General features: G+C 38.2%; 1 protein-coding gene across 1 annotated transcript in view; it reads right to left on the reverse strand.

Moving 5' to 3' along the window:
* LOC135116166 (WD repeat-containing protein 19-like) overlaps window positions 1–19,173 on the reverse strand; it is a 310,907-nt gene that overhangs the window by 229,390 nt on the left and 62,344 nt on the right. The window lies entirely within an intron of this gene.

Raw genomic sequence — 19,173 nt, forward strand, 5'->3', positions numbered from 1 at the left:
GCATATATAGCAGATACAGCAAAAGCTCCATTTGACAGAATTTGAATCAAGGGAGAGCTATATTTGGAGAATTTAAGATGTCCAGAATCAATGCATTCCAGTTACTGAAAAAATTCACCAAATGCAAAGCATTCCACCAGCCATACTCCCTGCTTCTAGAGGCATTTTCTTTCTGTGCCATTCCCTCATGATATACTTCTATCTTTCCTACAACAAGAATGTAAGAACACTTTTTTTCTTAGACAGAAACAAAGGATTTATCAGAAACAAACTCCATCTAGCAGAAAATTTACAAAATCAAGCATACTCTAGATGGAAAATGATCCTATTTAGTAAATTCTCCCTTAGCTAATTTAGTTCCTTAAATGAAACTTCTGGTTTAGATCACTATATATCTGGATACCACTCTACATTTTTTCACACATTTTCATAATAAAACTCTTCAGGAATGAAACAACTCATGCAGGGAAGCCACAAAATGCCTGACTTATAATCTCACTAAAATTTATGATTTGGGCAGAGCAAATTTAGTGCTGTTCAATGCCTCAAAAACTCAATTCCTCCATCTATCAACCTGACACAACCTTCCAAATAACTATCTTCTTCAATGACACTCAACTGTCCCCCTCTTTAATGCTGAACATCCAGTGTGTCCTTTACTAATAAAACTGAAACTTCACATCTCATCTCTAGATAAAACAGATTCTATGAAGTCAAGCATTTTGAGCCATCTTTGATAGTTTTTCTCACCCATCCAGCTTTTAACTCTGTGCAGGGACCTTATGTGCCCAGGTACAGAGTATACTTCACATTGCTAAATGGACCCTTTCCATTCATACTGCTCTGCTGAACAGGGTGGAATAAAAAAAATTTTGATTTATCAACTCTTCTCTAGCCGACCACAATACTGCATCTCTAGGAGGACTCTTGATGTGGATGAAAGATTTCCTAAGCAATATAGAAATGAGAACAGTCATTAGAGATCAAAAGTCATCCTGGAGAAAATTAGTAAATGGAGTACCTCAAGGTTCTGCACTGGCTCCAGTCATGCTCAGGGTGTATATTAGTGATATGACAAAAGGATTCAACAGATAAATGAGTTTACTGGTAGATGTTCTTCTCAGCTTGCTAACTGCATGCCTCCCCTCCTCCTGTGGCCTCACTCCACAAGGCTTTCTACTTTCTCTCACCCCTGTTCTGTCCATCAATATTTATAATTTCTTTCATTCCTTTTACTGGTAAACTATAGAACTTTCTGTGTGCTCCTGTATTTCTACTTTCCTATGACTTGAATACTTTCAAGAGGGAAGTCTCAAGAAACTTCTCCAACTTTGGATAATCCTTTTGGGGACTGGCACCTCAGTGGGGCTTTTTTTTCTTTATATATATATATGTATATCTATATATATATATATATATATATATATATATATATATATATATATATATATATATATATATATATATATATATATATAAATCTTTGCTGTTTTTGATAAGTACCCTTCTTGAATAAAAGTTTTTTTTTTTTTTTCAGAGGACTCATCTTCTAAACTAGTGTGGATGCATATACTAAAAAGTAAAATGCCATGAGATACTCATGTCATTTCATTAACCCAAAGCGAACTAATAAAAAATTGCAAAAATTGCAGTTACATTATAATTTAAACAAAAAAAAAAAACATTTCATTAATCCAAAGAGAACTAATAAAAACTGCAAAAATTGCAGTTACATTATAATAAAAAAAATAAAAAATAAGAATAAAAATATGCCCTCCAAAAGATCTGTACACTTGCATTCTCCTTTCATTCAGAATTATACTACTGTCATTGCATTTAATTATTTCTAATTTGCTTTTTCCATACTATTTTTCACCATATCACAGCATTTTCATAATATACTAATTTGGCTCTACGTGTATGTATGTATTATTACAATCCAGGTTTAGCTCCCTTCACAGCTGCCACTACACTCGGATCAGCTTTCCCTAGATTAGTTCCTTCTAGCCTAGTGTGGGTATAAACTTGACAAATCCAGGCCCTTCCTGGTCATGCCAAACTATCAAAAATGTGATCGCCACTTGATTTAAGGAGAGGTGCCGCCTAGTACTAGTGGAGGGTACATTCATATTAATCCAATTATTCTGGGGTAATTTTTCTTTAATGACTTTAGTAAAAGCAGTAAGATCCGCAAGTTTTTTTCAAAACAGCTTAAATAGTTTTTGCAAGAAAATTATAAAGCTGATTTTTTTTAATGTTTATAAGAACAGAGCTAGAAACAGAAATGGGAATCCCTATGTTCACTCAATTTCTACAATATTGGGTAATTTTACTCATGAAACCCAGAGTTATAAACAGATGGTACAGTTTTTTTATATATCTCACCAATGCTGCACAAAAAGTTCCCAAGATCATTTGATGTATCCCAAAATTCTCTCCTCTTTTATTCCTTCAATAAACCATATAGGAAGAGTTTGTTCAATTACAAAAAAAACATACCAGCAAAATGTTTACCAACCATTTGTCTTTCAGCAGTTCTTGTTGTTGTTTTTTTTATGTCCAAAACTATGAGAGTCATTTTCCTCCAAAAGTACAATAATGCAGTTTCAAGATACAACCATTTTTGTATTTGAATGCAGTTAGTGTAGAAAAGTTATGATATTTATAAAATTTCATAGGGTAAAAAACAACTTTAATACCAACTTAGTTTTATTTTATGAAAGGCAAGGATAACAATATCACCATAATATTCCCTACTGTCACTGTGTGTGTGTGTGTGTGTGTGTGATTATCTAGTTGTGATTACCTAGTTGTGTCATGTGGGAAAGGAGCTATGCTCATACAGTCCCTCCTCTGTATCTATTATCATCTAACTTGCCTTGAAATTATGAATAGTTTTTGCTTGCACCACATCCTTGTCGAGACAGTTCCATGTATCAACTATTCTCTGCAGAAAACTATCCTTATTGATATCTCTTCTACATTTTTTTTTTTTTCAGCTTCTTTCCATGTCCCCTAGTGTTTCTTGTATCCCACGTAACAATTTTGTTGCTGCCTAGATTTTCCAGTCCTTCCTTTAGTCTATATATCACAATTAAATCTCCTCTCTCCCTTCTTTGTTCCAGAGTTGGAAGGTTTAATTTTTCTAGTCTTTTTTTTTTTTTTTTTATGTTTCACCACTTAAGGCTGAGATCATCTTTGTTGCTGCTCTTTGTATCCTCTCCAGTTTCCTGATATGTTTCTCTAGACTTGGTGACCATACTAAAGCTGCATATTCCAGGTTTGGATGAATCATTGTTACAATTTGTTTCCTCATCATTTCTTCATCCAAGTATACAAATGCAATTCTTATATCCCTTATTTATAAGGTAGTCAGCTGCTAATGTGTCTGCTACTATCATCCCAAGATCTTCTTTAATTCTTTTTCCAATATAGTCATTTCCCAACTTGTAAGCACCAGATGGTCTTTTTTTACTCTTCCCAAATTCCAATAAACTACATTTCTTTATATTAAAATTAATTTCCCATTTACAGCTCCATTTTTCAGTCTGATTCAAATCTTGTTGTAAAGCTTTCTGATCTTTCTCCATTTCTATTTTTTTCATCAATTTACCATCATCTGTCAATGAACTCATATATCTGTTGATCCTTTCTGTCATATCACTAATATACACATTGGGCATGACTGGAATTGGTACAGAACCTTGAGGTATTCTATTTACTAATTTTCTCTAGAATGAGTTTTGATCTCTAATGACTATTCTCATTTCTATATTGCTTAGCTTGTCAAAGGCTTTTTATTTTAAATCCAGGTAGATACCATCTACCCATCCATCTCGCCTTTGTACTATGTCAATTATTCTTGAGTAAAAACAAATCAAGTTAGCTGTACACAATCTCCCTCTATGAAATCCAAATTGTCTATCAATTATCTTAACATTTTCTTCCAAGAATTTTATCCACCTATCTTTCACAATGCTTTCACATATTTTTGCCACAACTGATGTTAATGATACTGATCTGTAATTCTGAGGGTCTTTTTTACATCCTCTAAATACTGGCACAATATCAGCCTTTTCTAATCTCTTGGTACCTTGCTCTCTTTTAATGAATACTCAGCAATATTATATATTTTGTCTGTCAACTGACTATCACATTCCTTTTAAAACCCAGTTTGATATACCATCTGGTCCTTGTACTTTATCTACTTCTAACCCTCCATAACATCCTGCATTTCATTGATAAATTTATTTCTTCAAGAGAGTTAACTGCTGCGCCTTCACTTCCTTGTAAACGTGCTTTCTTTGCTGAAGACTGACTGAAAGGCGTCACTCATCACTTCCACCAAATCCTCGATATCTTCATATTCTTCGCCATCCACCTCTAATCTTTCAATTATTTGCTTTCATTGTACCTTATTATTGACATGTCTGTAGAACAGTTTAGGTTGGTCTTTGCATTTATCTGTTATATCTTTCTCATATTTTCTACACTCTTCTCTTCATATCTTAACATATTCATTTCTCTTTGTTGTATATTCTGCCCACAAATTTGGTCTTCTTCCTCTCGCATTTTTTCCAAGCAGAATCTCTTTCTCTTTTTGACGTTTCACATCTCCTATTAAACTAGTCCTTATGTCCAAGTTCTCTTCCTCTTACTTTTGGTATATATCTTTGCACCTGTTCATTATATATTTCAACAAATTCTTTCCATTTCCTTTCCATTCTCCTTATTTCTTCAGACTTACTCCAATCAGTTTCTTCAAAGTATTTCTTAAGCTGATCAGATTTTTCTTTTTTTATAACTGAACCTTCCATTCCTATGGTTTCTTCTCCTCAGCTCTTCTTTAACTTCTTTCAAGGTTAGTTTTATTACCACATTTTGTATTCCATATCATCTACACTTTTTGGTTTCTTAGTAAATAATAAGCCTAGTCTTGACGGTTCTACATTTTCCCTGTATATTGTATTCTTTCCAACCCACTGGATAAGTGTGTTCTCCATCAACACTGAGTTTGTATCCCCATGACATAATCCCTCCCATGGTTGTCAAATCTTTTCAACAAACTTCTTTGCAGATAAAATCTCCTAGCAGTACTACTGTCATTCTTACTCATCGTTTTGTCCAAAAACCTCTTGTGTCTTCTAGAACCATAATCTATCTTCCATGAGCTTGTCTTAGCTGAGATGTTACCACAACAAAGGTTCTTAGTCCTTTTCCTGCCTGTTTTTTTTATCTTCACTTCAGTCATTTCCACTTTTCCTTCTCCAAAAAGTATTTCTTTCATTTGTAGCCCTTTTTTTATCAACATCATTACTCCAGCACCCTGTATCTTTTTTTTCTATTTTTCACCCACATGTACTTTCCTTCATCAATATTAACTGCAGTAATTTCAGCACTTAATTTATATTCAATAATTCCCATAATGTCAACCTTATTTTCTCTCAGGAAATCATTTATCTCTGCTTATGCTGATAATATCCCATTGATATTAGTACATGCCACCTTTAGCTCTTTCAACTCCTCTCCCTGCTTAATATGTACCACTTTTTTAATTTCATGTCTACTACTTTCCAGTAGAATTTATTTTTTTATTCCTTGGTTCATTTCTCATTTCTTCCTTTGCCTGATTCAGCATATCATTAATTTTCTTTCTTTCCTCTTCACTTAAATTTCTTCTTATCCATATCTGTTTATAGTTATCCTTTTTAGACAGTTTCCAGAAATTAGACAACTGTTTCAGCAGCAATTTGAGACCTAAACATAACTTAAGAATATAAGAACATAAGAAATAAGGGAAGCTGCAAGAAGCGACCAGGCTTACACATGGCAGTCCCTGTATGAAATATACCTATCTATTTCCCCCTATCATCCCCATCCATAAACCCATCTAATCTTCTCTTAAAGCTCCTTAATGTCTTAGCACTAACAACATGATTACTGAGTCCATTCCACTCATCTACCACTCTATTTGAGAACCAATTTCTTCCTATCTCTTTCTTAAACCTAAATTTTTCATGCTTGAACCTGTTATTTCTTGTTCTACCCTGGTTGCTGATCCTAAGAATTTTGCTTGTGTCCCCCTTGTTATAACTTTTATACCACTTAGACTTCTACCAGGTCCCCTCTTAACCCACGTCTTTCTAAAGAATGTAAATTTATCACCTTCAATCTTGCCTCGTAAGGAATACTCATCCCCTGTATCCTTTTAGTCATTCTCCTTTGTACTGATTCTGATAGACCTATATCTTTCCTGTAATGTGGGGACCAGAATTGCACAGCATAGTCTAGATGAGGTCTGACCAGCGCCAAATATAACTTTAATGTTACTTCAGGCCTTCCATTTTTAACACTCATAAAAATTAATCCTAATACCCTATTTGCCGTTTCTGGCCTCTATGCATTGCTTTCCTAGATGGAGTTCAGAGCTAACTATAACCCCTAAATCTTTAGTCTTTTTCGTACCCTGAACCTACCAGAGTTTCGTTTTTTAATGTGTACCTACTGTGTGGGTTTCCTCTACCTACGTTAAGAGCTTTGCATTTGTTCATATTAAACTGCATTTGCCATCTGTCTGTACATTCATTCATCCTACCTAAATCTGCCTGCATGGCAATGGCATCTGATTCTGACCTAATTAATCTATCTAACTTTGTGTCATGCACAAATTTAATAACATCACTACTAATTCCACTATCCAAGTCACTGATATATAATAAAAAAAACAATGGCCTTAATACTGATCCCTGTGGCACCCCACTAATTACACGATCCCACTTGGATTTAGAGCCGTTTATTACAATTCTTTGTCACCTGTCGCTTAGCCATGACCTTATTCAACCTAACACCTTTCCATCTATCCCATGTGCCCTAACATTTCTCAGGAGCCTCTGATGGGGTACTTTGTCAAACAATTTACTAAAGTCCAGATATAAGATGTCATAACTATCACCATTATCTACTGCCTTGTACACTTTACTGTAAAAACTTAACAAGTTTGTCAGGCAAGACTTCCCTTTTGTGAAGCCATGCTGTGACTGATTTATCAAGTTATGTTTATCTAAATGCTCCCTAATGTTCCTCGCTACGATTGATCCCATTATTTTACCTACAACTGAAGTTAAGCTGACAGGTCTATAATTTTATGTCAACAAATCACTTCTCTGCCAGCGCTCGCTTCCCACGAGATATGCTTTGCTGCTTCACGCCACCAGTTGCTGAGTTGTTTTCACCAAGGCCAGACATCACCGCTCTGGCCCGCCCCAGCGTCAAGTTGGCTGCCTTCTTCCCGTTATCCATCAGGAGCGGAAAGGCTCCGTTTAGGAGCTGGCTGCACCGTTACCCTGTTATCCATGTAGGAGTGGGGAAGTGCCCTTTGGAGCACTGGGGAGAGTTTACAACTCACACAGACCCCTGACACACCACCCTGCTTGCCCGTCAGCCCACCACCATGTCGGGAGTTACAGAAGGTTCGCCTGCCAGGCTATCACCAGGTAAGCAGGCTGCATCCACCCATGGAATGCATAAAGGCAAGGGATCACATAGGAAGCATTCCTCCAGGTCCGGGAGTGGCTCTTCCCAATGGGAAACTTCTGGATGAGTACATCACCATGCCCAGGGGCATGGATCAGATAGAGGAGGCGACTGTGTGCCTTCACCTACGCATCCTCGACCCTCTAATTTATCAGGTGAAGGCTGTTCTCCATCCTGGGCTATGGTCATGGAAGCCTTGGTTGAATTACAGGGTGATCTGGAGGCATTGAAGGAGGAGAGACACATGGCCCCAGCAGGTGGTGCTGCTGGTGCCAGGATGGATGTAAACAGACCCCGCACAGAAGTGATTGGGGATGACTCCAACCCGGGGTTTTCTGGGTTACAGTCAGTGCAGCAGCTTGATTCTAGTAGTGATACCCAAGATGAACTGACCACTGGTAGTGTCCTCCTGCAGAGCGTCAAGTCTTATGGGCCCCTTGACGATGTCTCTGATGAGGTGGACAAGCATGTGGCCGAGATGGTGAATTACGTCTTTGACAATGGCATGCGTGAGGAGGAGTACAAGGACATTTTAGAGGACAACACTGTGATGAGACTGAGCAACTGTCAGGCTTTAGCCCCAGTTGAATGCAACAGTCAAGTGTTAGATGCTCTGAAACCAGACACCAAAAAGGCTGACTTTCGTATGAAAGAAGTCAGTAAGGACATTGTAAAAGCTGCCACAATTGTCACCAAATCACTCACGGTGCTGGAAAAGATTGCCCAAGAGGGGCAACCAGAGGTGGCCTGCAAGATACACATGCTGAATGGTGCTCTAGCTTTACTGGGAAATGCTAACCACAGGAACAATTTGGCACGTAGATTCATCATTAAACGGGAGATTAATCAAAAGTATGCTCACTTCTGCTCTGATAAGGTACCCATGACCAGACTCTTGTTCAGCAATGATGTTTCTCAAGCTGCCAAGAACATTGAGGAATCTGAGAAATTGAAAAACAAGATCACGACAGAGAAACCAGTTCAAAATTGGATATTTACTTCAGGAAGAGGTAGAAGTTCCTTTGGGAAGCTCCGAGGTTTCTCGTCCAAGTTCCATCCCTATGGCCAGTGGACATATGGACAGAGGAATGACCACCAACAGTTCTACCCACAGCAGGCTTCAGAGTCAAAAACCTCCCAAGGCTGGGGGCACAACAATCCCCGGCAATAACAGAGGTGAGACATGATTTTGAAACAAGCAGACTTCACCATTTTGTGCATGAGTGGCATAAGTTAACTAATGATCCTCACATTTTGGATATTGTACCACATTGCCATCTAGATATTAATGTTGATGATATCACTCACTTATTTTCTGAAGATAATGAGTATGTTTTTAGTGAGGAGGAAAGGAGCATTATTAATCAGGAAGTTGGGAAGCTTTTAGACCTTAAAGTTATAAAGCAAACACACAGGCAGGAGGAGCAGATTTTATCCCCTGTTTTTCTGCATAGGAAAAAGGATGGAGGTTTTAGAATGATCCTTAACCTAGAAAAATTAAACAAGCACATAAATTACAAACATTTCAAGATGGAAAACTTCGAACAGGCAATTTGGCTTGTTAACAAAGGTGATTACATGGCTTCTGTCGACCTTAGGAATGCTTATTACTCTATAGCTGAGGAGTAACAAAAATTTCTTTGCTTTAAATGGCAAGGAAAAATCTTCCAGTTCTCCTGTCTTCCCAACGGAGTTTCAGAAGGGCCTCGTCTGTTCACCAAATTAATGAAACCAATTTTTGCTACACTGAGAGAGAGAGGGTACACCATCACCAGTTTCATTGATGACACTCTTATTTCCCACAGTTCAGTTGAAGGGTGCTATGAGTGTAGTCATTCAACAGTGGAGCTCCTAAAGAATGTAGGTTTCTGTATTAATGAAGAGAAGTCTGTCTTAATACCCACACAACATTTGGAATACTTGGGGAACATTATTGACTCTGAGACAATGACAGTTACCTTACCTGAAGGGAGGAAAGAGAAAATAATTCAAAGTTGCAAACAACTTTTTCACAGTGAACGAGACAGAATCAGGAATGTGGCCAAAGTGATTGGGTACTTGGTCGCTGCAATTCCAGCAGTGGAAATGGGGAAACTGTATTACAGGAAACTGGAAACTGCTAAAATTTCAGCATTACAAAAAGAAAAAGGCAACTTTGATAAATGGATGGACATCAAATGATGTGAAAACAGATCTGATTTGGTGGATAAATCATATTGCAAGGCAAGACAAGAACATTTTTAGACCAGGCACGGAATTAAACCTGTACGCGGATGCCTCAAACTTAGGTTGGGGTGGTTACCTTAATCGTCTACAAGTTAATGGTAGATGGGCAATTAATGAAAAAGAATTGCACATCAATGCAAAAAGAGCTCAAAGCCATCTTATTTGCAGTAAAGTCATTTGCACATCAGATCAGAGGTAAACACATCAAAGTGCTTTGTGACAACACAACGGCAGTGAACTATGTAAACCAAATGGGGGGCACAAAATCCACATCCTGTAATGACACCAGTAGAGAAATCTGGGAATGGTGTGCGAAAAACAATGCCTGGATTACATGTTCTCATATTCCAGACAAAGGTAACTTCATGGCAGATGCTGCATCTCGAAAGTTTAATGACAGGCATGAATGGAAGTTACATGAGGATATTTTTAGGGAGCTTTGTGGTATCTTTGGAGTTCCTAGCATCGATCTGTTTGCCTCTAGATTGAATAAACAGGTACCTCGCTTTTGTTCTTGGCAACCTGACCCTGAAGCAGAACACTTTGATACTTTCTCAATAAACTGGTCACAGTTTGAGCTGGTATACATTTTTCCCCCATTTGCTCTAATTGCCAGATGCCTTAAAAAATGTGTGCAGAGATAGCAAGAGGATTGTGCCATTGTGGCCGTCTCAACCGTGGATGAGGCCCCTCCTCACAATGCTCGTCAAGGAATCACAGCTACTAATGAGGAGGAAGGACATTCTACGCAATCCGTCAACAGCAGAGGAATACGCCATCATGGAGCACACTAGGTTGATGGCATGTCTATTGTCAGGCAACAGCTACGAGCAAGAGGCATTTCAGTGGCAGGTACAGACATTATCATGGCCTCCTGGAGACCAGCAACTGAGAGACAGTATCAAACACATGTCACCAGATGGTTGCAGTTTTGTGACAGGGGGCAAATCAATCCCCTTAATCCCGCTATAACGGATATTATACATTTCTTGTCCGACACTTTCTACAGGGGTGTTGGCTATGATTCCGTCAACACAGCGAGGGGAGCACTATCTTCACTTGGGATAGTGGTAGACAGCTGCAGAGCAGGTAATCACCCTCTTGTCAACAGACTCCTGAGAGGTGTCTTCAATTTGAGACCGCCAAAACCCAGATATTCAGAGACCTGGGATGTCCAGCTAGTGCTAGAAAAACTAAGAACTATGGAACCATTACGCAGCCTTCAACTAAAAGAACTAACCTTAAGATTAATCATGCTAATGGCACTCACTCAAGCAGCCAGAGTGCAAACATTGCATTTGTTAATGTTGAAAAATATTAGCATTGGAAACGACTCAATATTTGCATTTGGTTAGGGCAAAACATTAAACAGTGTAGACCAAAATTCAATGTACAATTTGTGGAATTTAAAGCATACCCAAAGGATAGAAGACTATGTGTTTATGAAACATTGAAAATGCACATTGAAAAAACTTAACCTTTAAGGAATGGTGTTGATCATGTGAACAGGAATTTACTCATCAGCCTTATAAAGCCACACAAACCTGTAACCAAGGAAACTATTGCAAGATGAATTAGGATCATGCTGCACATGTCAGGAGTGGATACAATAAAGTATTCAGCTGGCAGTGTTCGGCCAGCTGCAGCATCAAAGGCAAAGGACATGGCACTGCCAATTACACATATCATGGCAAAGGCAGGGTGGTCGAAGAAGACTACCTTTGCCAAGCATTACGACAAGAAGATTGTTCAGGACCATGACTCATTCCTAGAAGCAGTACTGGGATAGTAAGTACCTACCACTATTAGGAAGTTATCTTTCTACTGGCGACAATACTAACTTGTACTTAATATACCACAAGGGATTATGGGGCATGGATGTTTTATTTCACCAATGCCCTAACTTTCCTTTATGTTCATGTACTACACCCACATGGCTTCAAAACATCATGGGAAGCGAGCAGTGGCAGAGAAGTGATTTGCTGACATAAAATTCATGAAGTACATGAGACTTACCTAGTCAGTTGAAATGTGCTTCGGATTTTCTGAAGCAAATCACCTCTGCCAGAAGACAGCTTTCACATGCCCTCCGCTCCCCCCTACGCTTTACAGTGTCTCATGGTCATTACAAATAAGTTAGCATGATTTGATTAATTTATTGTCATGTGGGTGGTAGTACACTTTAAAGTCTGGTGGCGTGAAGCAGCAAAGCATATCTCATGTGAAAGCTCTCTTCTGGCAGAGGTGATTTGCTTCATAAAATCCGAAGCACATTTCAACTGACTAGGTAAGTCTCATGTACTTCATCAATTAGATGCCAAAGTTTTATCTCCTTTCTTAAAGATGGGTACTACATTAGCCTGCCTCCACATTACTGGTACCTCACCTGACTCAAGTGATTTCTTTAAAGACAGAAACTAACAGCTCACTAATAACCTCTTTGCATTCCTTAAGTACTCTGGGGTATATTTTTTTTTGGTTTGTTACCTCCTTCCACATATTTGCCAATCCTTGTCACTTCTTCAGTTTCTTCCACTGTGCTGTCAACTTTCTTCTTCAGCTTGACTAATCACTTTCTTGACTAACCCTTTATCAAAATTCTCTATTTTGTATTTGATAGGTTTCACTTCATCCTTGACACCAAACACTATTACATACTTTTCTTTTCTAATATGTCCCTAGCTTACTTCTCCTTTTGCTGGATTACTTTCACCACAGAATTTTCCATTTCTTCCTTCAACTGCAATTCTATAATGTCTTTTGTATTCACCTTCTCTTCTTCCTGCTTCTTTGTCCAATCCTGTTGCCTCTTATTAATTTCCTTGACGTTTTCTGTATTTACATCCACTCTCTTAACACAATTTTTAACTTTCTCTGCATAACTGTCACAGTTTTTCCTTACTTCACTGTTTTCTCTTTCTAGAGAAACTACCCTAACCATCAATTCATGAAGTTCTTTTCTAGCATCAAAAGCTTCCTAAATACAGCCATCTTTGGTATTTCTGTTTCATCTACTTTAAATCCTCTAAAATCTCTCATACCTGGACTTTTACAAATGTCTTCCAGCCAACTCTCTGTTTCATGTTTGTCTTTGTCCATTTGTTTATGTTTATAAGCTGATCCACCTTTCGATCGGACACCACCACTCTCTACCATTTCCCTTGTTTTTTTGTCTGACTACAAAATGGCTCAGCTCCATACCCTTATGTGACCACAATTTAGACTTGGAGGTTGTATTTAGTCTAACTTCTATCTGGAAACACTGCATTTCTGGAGCCCGCCCGCAACACATCCACTAAAGGACCTAGTTATATTGTACAGGGCATAAACCAAAGCTCATTTTGTTCTGTCACCATAACCATATTTATCCAGTTTCTCTTTAAACTTGTGTACACTGTTTGCTGCAACCACTTCTTCCCTCAAATCATTCCAGATTTCAATAGTTTGATACAGGAAGCTACATTCTTTCATGTAGCCTGAACATCCATTCTTCTTTATTTTCTTCCCATGCTCCCTCATCCATCTCTCTCCCTCCTCCATCTGTGATACCAAGTCATTTCTGTCTATTCTTTCTATACTATTTACTAATTTGTACACTGTTATCAGGTCTCCTCTTTTTCTGCTCTCTTGTTGTGTTGACAATCCCATCTCTTCAAGTCTTTCTTCATAACTTAAGTCTTTCAATTTTGGCGGCATCTTTGTCACTATGCTCTGTATTCTTTCCAGTTTCCACGTATCTTTTTTTCTATGTGGTACCCAAACTACTGCTGCGTATTCCAATTTAAGGTGTATCATGCTTGTTATAATTTCCTTCATCATTTATTTATCTAAATAGTTAAACTTCACACTAATATTTGTTAACAAGCTGTATGTAGAGCTGAATATCCTGTTTATGTGCCTTTCAGGTGATAGTGTGGCCTGAATCATTACTCCCAAATCTTTTTCTTCATTACTTTTTGTTATTATTTTCCTCCCATTTTGTAATTTCATGAAGGTCTCTTTTTACTTTTTACTATTTCTAACATGTGGCATTTTCCAGCATTAAATTCTAATTTCCATCTTTGGCTCCATGCATTATTTTGTCAATATCCTTCTGTAACTTCTTGCAGTCATTTTTCATACTTTATTATTTTCATTTTTGCATCATTAAAGAACAGGTTTATATAAATATTTAGATCCGCTGTCATATCATATCATTCTATGCCCTCACTAGCCTAAATCCTCAGAAGGCTTATGGACCTGATAGGGTCCCTCCTATTTTTCTCCAAAACTGCACTTCTGTGCTTGCACCTTGCCTTGTCAAACTCTTTTAACTCTGTCTGTCAACATCTACCTTTCCTTCTTGCTGGAAGTTTACCTACATTCAGCCTGTTCCTAAAAAGGGTGACCATTCTAATCCCTCAAACTACCATCCTATTGCTATAATTTCCTGCCTATCTAAAGTTTTTGAATCCATCCTCAACAGGAAAATTCTTAAACATCTACCACTTCACAACCTTGTATCTGATCACTAGTATGGGTTCTGTCAAGGCTGCTCTATTGGTGATCTTCTGGCTTTCCTTACTGAATCTTGGCCATTCTCTTTTGGAGATTTTGGTGAAACTTTTGATGTTGCCTTAGACTTATCAAAAGCTTTTGATAGAGTCTTTGATTTCCAAACTACCCTCCTACAGCTTCTATTCTTCTCTCTGTAACTTCATCTCATCTCAAGTTTCCTTTCTGACTTCTATTGCTGCTGTGGTCAATGGTCACTGTTCTTCTAAATCTATTAACAATGGTGTTCCTCAGGATTTTGTCCTGTCACCCACTCTCTTCTTATTATTCATCAATGATCTTCGGTCTGTCATTTACTTACAATCTTATTATTCATCAATAATCTTCGGTCTGTCGTTCACTTACAATCTAAACTGGAACCTTCACATCTCATCTCTAGCTAAAATAGTTTCTATGAAGTTAGGCATTCTGAAATGTCTCTGCCAGTTTTTCTCACCCTTCCAGCTGCTAACTCTGTACAAGGGTCTTATCTGTCCATGTATGGAGTATGCTTCACATGTCTGGGGGAGTTCCACTCATACCACTCTTCTAGACAGGGTAGAATCAAAAGCTCTTTGTCTCATCAACTCTTCTCCTCTAACTGACTGTCTTCAGCCTCTTTCTCACTGTTGCAATGTTGCATCTCTTGCTATCTTCTACCACTATTTTCATGCTAACTGCTCTTCTGATCTTGTTAACTGCTGCACAAGTCTTTCTTCTTTCTCTCACCCCTATTCTGTACAAATCTCTAATACAGGGGTTAAACAGTATTCTCAATCATTCATCCCTTTCTCTAGTGAACTCTGGAACTCCCTGCCTGCTTTTGTATGCCCACCTTCCTGACTTGAATTCCTTCAAGAGGGAGGTTTCAAGACAATTATCCTTCAATTTTTTATTGCCACTTTGGCCTCTATTCAGGGACCAGCATCTCAGTGGACTTTTTTTATTTTTTTATTTTATTGGATTTTTGTTGTCCTTGGCCAGTGTCCCTCCTACATAAAAAAAAAATTAAAAATAAATAAATAAAATAAATAAATAAATATTAGTAACTATGAGTAAATAATGTCCTTCTTTGAGGCAATAAAGTATTATTAAAAATAATTGCCAGGAGTGGTATGATCAGTTTTCCTAAACATAAACAAACCTTGCCTTGTATGGCCTGCATGTGTTGGGCTGCCAACCTTAATCTTCTATTATATATCATGTGTCTTTTGATTAGATATACTGTCTAACTTCCCCAAAAGTCATAATATGAAGTCAAAACAATCTAAATCCAAGAAAATAATGTCAAGAACCTATTTCATTCCATACACTTAAAGTTGACAAATTATGAGTGTTATGAGCAGACAGTGACTGAGATATAACCAACAACTTCCAACAGCCATAACACACAGTCATAAAATTCTGTTAGCTATGATGATTAGCTATGGTTGACCATAAGTACTATGTAGAATATGGGCCTAGGATCCTAACTCTAGGTGACATTTAACAGAGTTGACCTTTCACCCTTTGTTGTATTTCACTCCTATGGCATATCCCACCTTCTATAATGCGGGAATCTGCTAATATAAGAAGCAGGTTGTATGTGAAACAAATACCATTTTCAGGAATAAAATATATTTTTCACTTAACTGCTTCTTATATACTTAACCTTCCCAGTCTCCCCACTCTGCCATGTATCAAGAAAGAATGGCGGTCTCAGCTGAAGGACGCAGAGTTGCCAATGAGTTACCAGAGGCCGCCATAGGGTGGAATATGAAGTACTCTGTTTTTTGAATGTGGGGATTAGATGGCTGGGTAGTGAGAAGCATTATAAATGCTAATATAAGAAGCAGGTAAGTTAAAAAGTACATTTTACTTCTGAAAATAGTATTTATTTATTTACTTTTTTTTATTTACCTATTTATTTTTATTTAATTATTTTTCTTTTTTGCTTTGCCCCAATCAGAAATTTTAAAGTGATCAGAAGTTAGGCATTCTGTGGCTTCCCTGTGTGAACTGTTTACTTTCCAAAGGGTTGAATGTCTATGGAAAGATGTGGAAAAGTGCAGGGTGGTCTCATCAACATAGGAGTGGATACAATGAGAATTTTGTTTTAGATCATTCATGAATAATAGGAAGAGAGTGGGTGACAGGACAGAAACCTGAGGAATACCATTGTTAATAGATTTAGAAGAACAATGACCATCTATCACAGAGGCAATAGAACAGTCAGAAAGGAAACTCGAAGTGTAGAGAGAAGGATAGAAGCCACACGAGGGTAATTTAGAAATCAAAGCTTTGTGCCAGACTCTATCAAAACCTTTTGATATGTCCAAGGCAACAGCAGAAGTTTCACCAAAATCTCTGAAAGAGGATGACCAAGACTCAGTAAGCAAAGCCAGAAGATCACCAGTAGAGCAGCCTTGACAGAACCTATACTAGCAATCAGACAAAAGATTGTTAAGTGATAGATGTTTAAGAATCTTCCTGTTGAGGAGAGATTCAAAAACTTTAGATAGGCAGGAAATTAGAGCAATAGGATGGTAGTTTGAGGGATTAGAATGGTCACCCCTTTTAGGAACAGGCTGAATGTAGGCAAACTTCCAGCAACAGGAAGATTCTTAAACATCTATCACTTCACAACCTTCTATCTGATCGCCAGTATGGGTTCCGTCAAGGCCGCTCTACTGGTGATCTTCTGGTTTTCCTTACTGAGTCTTGGTCATTCTCTTTTAGAGATTTTGGTGAAACTTTTGCTGTTGCCTTGGACATATCAAAAGCTTTTGATAGAGTCTGGCACAAAGCTTTGATTTCCAAACTACCCTCCTACGGTTTCTATCCTTCTCTCTGTAACTTCATCTCAAGTTTCCTTTCTGACCGTTCTATTGCTGCTGTGGTAGACAGTCACTGTTCTTCTCCTAAATCTATTAACAGTGGTGTTCCTCAGGGTTCTGTCCTGTCACCCACTCTCTTCTTATTATTCATTAATGATCTAAACCAAACTTCTTGTCCTATCCACTCCTACGCTGATGATACTACCCTGCACTTTTCCACGTCTTTTCATAGATGTCCAACCCTTCAGGAGGTAACCATTTCATGCAGGGAAGCCACAGAACGCTTGACTTCTGATCTTTCTAAAATTTCTGATTGGGGCAGAGCAAACTTGGTATTGTTCAATGCCTCAAAAACTCAATTCCTCCATCTATCAACTCGACATAACCTTCCAGACAACTATCCCCTCTTCTTCAATGACACTCAACTGTCCCCCTCTTCTACACTGAACATCCTCGGTCTGTTCTTTACTTATAATCTGGACTGGAAACTTCACATCTTATCTCTAGCTAAAACAGCTTCTATGAAGTTAGGCGTTCTGAGACGTCTCCGCCAGTTTTTCTCACCCCCTCAGCTGCTAACTCTGCACAAGGGCCTTATCCATCCATGTATGGAGTATGCTTCACATGTCTGTGGGGGTTCCACTCATACTGCTCTTCTAGACAAGGTGGAATCAAAAGTTTTTCGTCTCATCAACTCTTCTCCTCTAACTGACGGTCTTCAGCCTCTCTCTCACCGCCGCAATGTTGCATATCTAGCTGTCTTCTACCACTATTTTCATGCTCACTGCTCTTCTGATCTTGCTAACTGCATGCCTCCCCTCCTCCCGTGGCCTCGCTGCACAAGACTTTCTTCTTTCTCTCACCCCTATTCTGTCTACCTCTCTAATGCAAGAGTTAACCAGTATTCTCAATCATTCATCCCTTTCTCTGGTAAACTCTGGAGCTCCCTGCCTGCTTCTGTATTTCCACCTTCCTATGACTTGAATTCCTTCAAGAGGGAGGTTTCAAGACACTTATTCATCAATTTTTTACCACTGCCTTGACCCTTTTATGGGACTGGCATTTCAGTGGGCATTTTTTTTATTGTATTTTGTTGCCCTTGGCCAGTGTTCTTCCTACATAAAAAAAAAAAAAAAAATTCTGATCCTAAAGTTCACAGACAATAGTTTTCTCCCATAATACTCATGCTCTTTATCTTTCTGCCTAAAAATCCTAACTCTATTGTACAGATTGCCAAAAATATTGCTATTAATAAGAAATGTCAACATCTCACCAGATATAATCCTCCCCGTGATTTTCAGTACCTGGCCAAAATGATCCTTAAAAGTTTTCCTTCTTCCCCTCTGTATTTCATCCAGACAGAACACCTGAACCACTGCCACCTTTTCTAACTCATTAATATTAAGGGCTGCTGCATGTAGGCCTACTGACCCTCTCTTATTTTTTTATTTTTCTATTTTTTTTTTATGTAGGAAGGGCACTGACCAAGGGCAACAAAATTATAAGTAAAAAAGTCCAGCTGAGGTGCCAGTCCCCAAAGAAAATCAAAAGTGGTCATCAAAATTTAAAGGATAAGTGTCTGGAAACCTCCCTCTTAAAAGAGTTCAAGTCATAGGAAGGAGGAAATACAAAAGCAGGCACAGAGTTCAAGAGTTTACCAGACTGACTGACTGACTGACTGAGAACACTGGTTAACCCTTGCATTAGAGAGGTGGACAAAATACGGGTGAGAGAAAGAAGGTCTTGTGCAGTGAGGCCATGGTAAGAGGGCATGCAGTTAGCTATTCTGTCCACCTCTTTAATGCAAGAGTTAACCAGTATTCTCAAACATTCATCCCTTTCTCTGGTAAACTCTGGAACTCCCTGCCTGCTTCTGTATTTTCACCTTCCTATGACTTGAATTCCTTCTAGAGAGAGGTTTCAAGACACTTATTCATCAATTTTTGACCACTGTTTTGACCCTTTTATGGGACTGCCTTTTCAGTGGGCATTATTTTTATTGGATTTTTGTTGCCCTTGGCCAGTGTCCTTCCTACATAAAAAGAAAAAAAAAAACAAGGTAAGG

The sequence above is a fragment of the Scylla paramamosain genome, chromosome 30, assembly GCF_035594125.1.
Source record: "Scylla paramamosain isolate STU-SP2022 chromosome 30, ASM3559412v1, whole genome shotgun sequence".
Classification (NCBI taxonomy): Eukaryota; Metazoa; Arthropoda; class Malacostraca; order Decapoda; family Portunidae; genus Scylla; species Scylla paramamosain.